Below are 7363 nucleotides of genomic sequence, written 5' to 3' on the forward strand. Positions count from 1 at the left end.
TGTTCACTCATCTAAGCCAAGAAATTTGGAGGATAGCTATCTGGCCAATTAATTGGAAGTGATCCATATTTATGCCCATTCCAAAAAAAGGTGACCCAACAGAATACGAAAATCATTGAACAATATCATTAATATCACATGCAAGTAAAATTTCTCTTAAGACAATTTAAAACAGTTGCAGCAGTACATTGACAGGGAGGTGCAAGAGATTCAAGCTATATTCAGAAGAGAGAGTGGAAGTAGGGAATATCATTGCTGATGTCAGGTGTATCTTAGCTGAAAGCAGAGAATACCAGGAAGATGTTTACTTGTGCTTTATTGACTATGGAAAGACATTTGTGTGGATCATGCCAAACTATAGATAACATTGTAAAGAATGGGCATTGGTGGAGGTAGCTATGTGCTGTGGAGTTCTTTCTACCTCATAGCAACCTTGTATAGGGTTTCCATGGCTATACATCTTTATGGGAGAAGAACAGCTGGTAGTTTCAAACTGCTGACCTTGAGGTTAGCAGTCTGACTCATAACAACTATGATACTAGAGTGCCTAAAGAACAGGTATTACAGAACAATTAATTGTACTCATGAGGAACTTGAACCTGAACCAAGAGGTAGTTGTTAAAACAGAACAGAAGGATATTGACTAGTTTAAAATTAGGAAAGATGTGTGTCAGGGTTATATCCTTTCACCATACTTAGTCAATTTGTATGCTAAGCAAATAATTTAAAAGCTGGATTATATGAAGAATGGGGCATCAGGAAGACTAATTAGCAACTTGAGATATGCAGAAGACATAAACTTGCTTACTGGAAGAGAAGAGGGCTTAAAATATTTACTGATGAAGATCTAAGATTCCAGTCTTCAATATGGATTTCACCTCAATGTAAAGAAAATAAGAATCATCACAACATGACTAATAAATAACATCATGGCAAGTGAACAAAAGATTGAGGTTGTCATATAATTAATTTTACTTGAATCCACAATCAACACTCACAGAAACAACTGTCAAGATATATAGCAACATATTGCATTAGGCAAATCTGTTGCACCAGATCTCTTTAAAGTGTTCAATAGCAAAGCTGTCAGTTTGGGAACTAAAGTGTGCCTGGTTCAAACCATGGTATTTCCAATTGCATCATATGCATGTGAAAGTTGGACAATAAATAAGGAAGACCATAGAAAAATCAAGTCATTGGAGAAGAATATTGAAAGTACTATGAATTTCTAAAAGAACAAACCTGTGTTGAAAGAAGTACAGCCAGCATACTCTTTAGAGGTGAGAATGGTGAGACTTCGTCTCTTGTACTTTGGACAAGTTATCAGGAGGGACGCGTCCTGAAGAACGACATCATGATTGGTAAAGTGGATGGTCAACAAAAAAGGAAAAGCCCCAACAAGATGGATTGACATGGTGGCAGCAACAATGGACTGATATATAACAATTGTGAGGATGGCACAGGACTGGTTAGTGTTTTGTTCTGTTATGTGTATTGCCACAGTGAATCAGAACCAACTGACCTGTGCCTAACAACAACATAGCTGGGGCTGATCTGACTAACTGAATTTGGAACTTAGCAATTATGCCACAGCAGGAAACAATATTGAATGCTTAATCACTGTTACCTATTGGGATTAAAATCTTTTTTAAAATCTTGACAAGAAATAGGTAACACCTTACTCCTTTTTTATAGTAGAAGAAACTGCAATTTAGAGAATGACGTAAGGTAATGAAAGTCATAGGGGATACTTATCAACAGCAGAGCTGGGCTATGGTCTCAAGTTTATGCTGTGCCCAAACCTACGGTGTGACCATGTTTGTCTTTAAGTGTTCAAGAGTAAAGATATTAGTTTGAAAACTGAGACACACCTGACCCAAGTCATGGTATTTTCAATCATCTCACATGAATGTGAAAGTTGGACAATGAATAAGTAAGACCATAGAAAAATTGTTGCATTTGAATTATGGTGTTGGAAAAGAATATCAAAAGTACCATGGACTGCCAGAAGAACAAACAAATCTGTACAAAAAAGTACAGCCACAATGCTTCTAAGAAATCAGGATGGCAAGACTTCATCTCTCATACTTCAGGCATGTTATCAGGAGGGACCAGTTCCTAGAGAAGACATCATGCTTGGTAGAGTAGAGGGTCAGCAATAAAGAGGAAGACCCAATAAGATGTATTGGCATAGTGGCAGCAGCAATGGGTTCAAGGGTAACAACAGTTGTGATGAGGTGCAGGATCAGATAGTGTTTAATTATGTTGTGTATAGGGTTGCTATGAGCTGGAGTTGACTCGAAAGCACTCAACACCACCAACATTCATGTACTGCTACTATGAAATAGCCCCATGGAAAGTTAGGAAGACTCACTTTCTTCAACCGTCTCAGTTTAAGCATCCAAAGTATTTCAGAAATTTTCAGCATGTACTTATGCCACCCCAACTCATCCTTTTGGATTTCTGCAGCAGAAAGGGCAGAAATTGCTCTTTCTGTCTTATAGGTGGGAAAATCCTTGAGTTAAATGGAGGAAGTGACCTTTTCAAGGTCAAACAGGTTGGAGACAAAACCAAAGCCACATTTACTGTCTTCAAAACCAGTGAAACTTCAACTTTTTTTTTTGCAGCTCCTTCAGAGTGCCTGAGTGACAGCTACTTTGAGTGATCTTGAATAGCAGGAAGATTGTTCAAAAATTTGCTTTCAACAACATCTTGAGAGCTAAATTTGAGAGGAAGGATCAGAAAGGTAACTTTGTGTTTCTTTGCTCAAAGGAAGAAAGAGAGAAAAGTTTTCAAATCCTCAAGTGATTGACTTGGGAAAATGTATTTGATTTTGGTATACTTTCACAGAGTTGTAATCCAGCCAAGTCATTCTGGGTAATGCACTAATTTAGGGCTCCTCTAACCCTGCTTCATGCTCAGTGGATAAATTAGGAAGAAGTATTGGACATTTTATCTTCTGACTTTTCACTATCCCCAATACAATTTTGAAAGCTCTTCTAATTTTGAGTCTGCCTTCTCAAATGGCAATAAACAGCCTCATAGAAGACAAATCCAATTAAATTGACTTGAGAGCCATAAATTAAAAAATGTGTGTGTGGGGGAATCAGAGCTGAATCCTTGGGTACAGATCATCTTCACTGTAAATCAGGTTCTTGGCTTCATTTTGACATCCAAATCATCCACCCCAACTGCCAGCCTCAAGACTACCCAGTCACGAAGTTCAAAATCAAATGAAGTCTTCTGTGCAATTGCTCTGTCACATAAGGCTCCTTCAGTGTTGCCTCTTAAACATCCCATCTTTCCCTAGCTCAGAGTCAGAAAATCTAGACTGGAGTTCCTGAGGAACCTTGGTTCATTCCCTGGTGGAAAAACTGGTTTAGGATGAAGGAAAAATATTCTGTCACAATGATGGGTCTGTGTTCTGGACTTGCAAAGTTATAAGGAAGCTGAGTCTGGTTCATTTGACATAAGAAGAATTTGAGGCTCAGCACAGAAACAGCAGCATGGTAGAGGAAGGGGTAAAAATATAATAGATGGATAAGAATTATAGTTCTTTGTCACCCAGTTGAGTGATTTTGAGCAACCAGTTCTCTTTGTGGACTCCTGGTGTGGTGCTGTAGGATCAGCATTGGACTGCAAACCATAAGGTCACCAGTTCAAACCTAGTAGCTCCTCCTCAGAAATTGTATACAGGGCTGCTATGATTTGGAACTGACTCAATGGCACTTAACAACAAAAAATGGTATTTTTTTTACCTTAGTTTTTCCATCTTTAGGGTATGGTGCTGTTAGTTCCTTTTGTGTCAACTCCAGCTCTTGGCTGGTCCAGCAGAACAAAACATTTCCCAGACCTGTGTCATCCTTATAATCACTGGTATGTTCAATTCCATTTTTGTGACTATTGTAACAAGTCATCTCACCAATTGATGGCCCTCTACATCACGAAACATAGTACCATTATCTTGTGATTAATCCCCTCTTGATGATGTGTCCATAGCAACTAAATCAGACAGTGTTCTGATGTGTCCCTAAGGCTTTCATTGGCTGAATTTTGGATACAACTCACCAGACCTTTCTAGTCTTTTTTTTTCTTTTTTTCTGGAAGGTCAGTTGAAACCTACCCATCTTGGATGACTCTGTTGGTATTTGAAACACTGGTGGCAAAACTCCTAGCATCACAGCCACATGCAAACCATCACAATGTTACAAACTGACAGGTGGTAGAGAGTGTAAATAAACTCACCATGTTAAAAAAGATCATGTAATACATTATATAATACACTTTTTTTTTTTTTTTTTTTTTTTTAGTTTTTATTGAGTGATTGTTTACATGGGAGAACATCGGTCATACAAAATCAGATGGAGAGATTTCAGGAGCCCCAGAACTTGATTCCAGGCCTGTAGACTTTACAGGCATGCTTCAAAGCAGTCATGTTCATTTTTTTGATACAATAATTTTTTTTTTTTGCTTTTGCCTTTGCAGAAATCTATTTCATCCAACTATTTTCTCTTTTGGAAAACAGTAAAGCACATATATATTTTTTCCATTCTTTTTATGAACCTCAGGTGAAGCCTAGGTTCTCATATGCAAATGAAACTAGAACTCTTCCCCCTGAAGTGATTGCCTGTGGAGATGGTAGTCTCCCCGGCAACCAGGCCCCAGAAAGACTCTGAGCACAATTTTCAGGCAAATGCACCTGTTTTTAATTAGCAAGAACAAAAACAATCTTGCAGCAATAGGCAAAGCCTGATAGCACCAATTTTTCAATAAATAAATACCCTTCAGTATTCCACACTCCAAAAGGGCTAGGGGGAAAAGCAAGCCCAACCTGGCTGGTCCCACAACTGCTGCGGCAGGAGCAGACTCTCCTCTCATCGGCCCTCACAGCATTTTGTGGCCCATGTCTCAGTGAACAAACTCTTCAAAACTCCCCTGTTGCTATTGCTGTTAAGTGCTGTTGAGTCAGTTCCAACCCATAGCGACCCAGTGAAGGGCTTACGAGGAGCAGCTGGTAAGATTGTTGACCTTGTGGTTCAAACGGACTTTGCCAGAGCATTAACCCACAGTGCCACACCAGGACTCACAATTCCCATATGACTCCTTTATCCCATCTAAAACAATTCCTTCCTTGGCACCATGTTTCATCACTGTATGTTGTTGTTGTTAAGTGCCATTTCTGAAGAGCGGCTGGTGAGCTTGAACCACTGACCTTGCAGTTCAAACCGATCTTGCAGTCCAATGCATTAACCCACAGTACCACACCAGGACTCCTTATCACTGTATACTTGTATGGAATTTCATCATTTGCAAAGCACTAATGGAGTCACTGGATGATGCACATGGTTAAGTGCTTGTCTGCTAACTGAAAAGTTGAAGATTCAAGTCCACACAAAGGTGCCTCAGAAGAAAGACCTGGAAATCTACTTTAAAAAAAAAAATAATAAACATCATTGAAAGCACTATGGAACAGCTTATTGATTCAGAAAAGTTAGGGTGAATCTTATCTTCAGTAAGGGTCTAACATTCAAAAATATAAAATATTTCTACAACTCAGCAACAAAAAGACAAACAACTTAATTAAAAACAAGCAAAGGACTTGATTACCAAAGAGGGTATCCAAATGGCCAAAAAACACATGAAAAGATGCTCAATGTCATGAGCTATTGTTGTTTTATTAAGTGCCATGGAGTTGTTATGACCCGCAGACATCCTGAATAGGGTTTCTAAGGAGTGACTGGCGAGTTTGAACTGCTGACCTTGTGGCTCAAACTGACCTTGTGGTCCACTGCTTTATCCCACAGCACCACACCAAACAAAAACCACAAGGAGATACCATCTCACCCCTGTTAGAATGGCAATGATCAATCAATCGATAAATAAGCAAAAAATGAAAAACAACAGCTGTTGATGAGGTTGTGGTGATACTGAAACCTGTATTTATTGCTGTTGGGAATGCAATAAATGCAAAAAAAATGGTATAGTTTGGTGTGTACTCATAAAGTTAAACCTAGAAATACCTTATGAATCAGCAATCTCAATCCATGATATAATTCCAGAAAAAATGAAAGCAGGAATGCAAAAAAGAAGCTTGTACACCAATGTTCATTGTCTTACTTTCCATAGCAGTCAAAATGTGGAAACAGATAAAATGTTTATCAGTAGATTAATGGAAAGACAAAATGTGGTATATGCATGCAAAAATGAGAAGTCAGATCTTGATGTCTACCACAACATTGATGTACCGTGGAACCATTGTATTGACAAAAATAAGTAAGTTGCAAGAGGATAGATACTCACATGAAATAAGCAAATAGTTGTTGTTGTTAAGTGCTGTTGAGTCCTTTGACTCATAGGGACCCTGTATAGGGTTTCCAAGGAGCGACAGGTGAGTATGAACAGCCGACCTTGTAGTTCAAACTGATGGTGTTGTCAGTGCTTTATTCTCACAGCAACATACCAATATAAAGAAACGCAAAAGTTGTGGTAGATGTGATGCTGTAGATGAGCACTGGACTGCTAACTTCAAAGTCAGCAGTTAAAACATACTTGCCGCACCTCAGAAACTATACCAGGTCAAGATGAGTCAGAACTGACTCATCGGCACTTACCAACAACAGCATCAGCAAGGGTACGAGGAAAGAAGGGAGAGTGTTTGTGTAGGGGGCATTGAATTTATGTTAATGGTGGTAGAATAATTTGAAAAAGGATAATGAGAATGGTCATACATTATACATGCAGACATTGCTGAGCTGATATTATGTTTTGTGGTGTACATTATCACCATATACACACACACACAAATTCTATGGAACACAGTTATACTTTGATACACATGGGATTATGAGTTGGAATGGACTGAATGACAGCTGATACTGATTACATCATTATCTTATTTTATATCTATGCTATTTTCTCTCACAACAGCATATGAGAATTTAAAATTGCTTTATTTTTTTATAGGAAAGGAAACCAAACTTAGACACTCTTGGGAAACTATAGTTCCATAGAGACTGGGCATGGCTGAGTCAGGATTTGAGGAATTAATTAAGCAACTTAATCATCACGTTGATACTGGGTCGGGCTACAGAAGATTTGAAAGTGATGAAATATTGTATTGTTGTTGATGTTAGGTGCCATCAAGTTGGTACTGACTCAGAGCAACCCTATGCATAACAGAATGAAACACTGCCCGGTCCAGGGCCAATCTCACAATTGTTGCCACAATTGAGCCCACTGATACTGCAACTTTGCCAATCCATCTCCCTGAGGGTCTTCCTTTGTATCTCTGACCCTCCACCATAACAAACATGATATCCCTCTTCAGTGACTGGTTTCTCTTAAAAATATGTCTGAAGTATGA

Source organism: Chrysochloris asiatica, unplaced genomic scaffold (genome assembly GCF_000296735.1).
Source record: "Chrysochloris asiatica unplaced genomic scaffold, ChrAsi1.0 scaffold00131, whole genome shotgun sequence".
NCBI lineage: Eukaryota > Metazoa > Chordata > Mammalia > Afrosoricida > Chrysochloridae > Chrysochloris > Chrysochloris asiatica.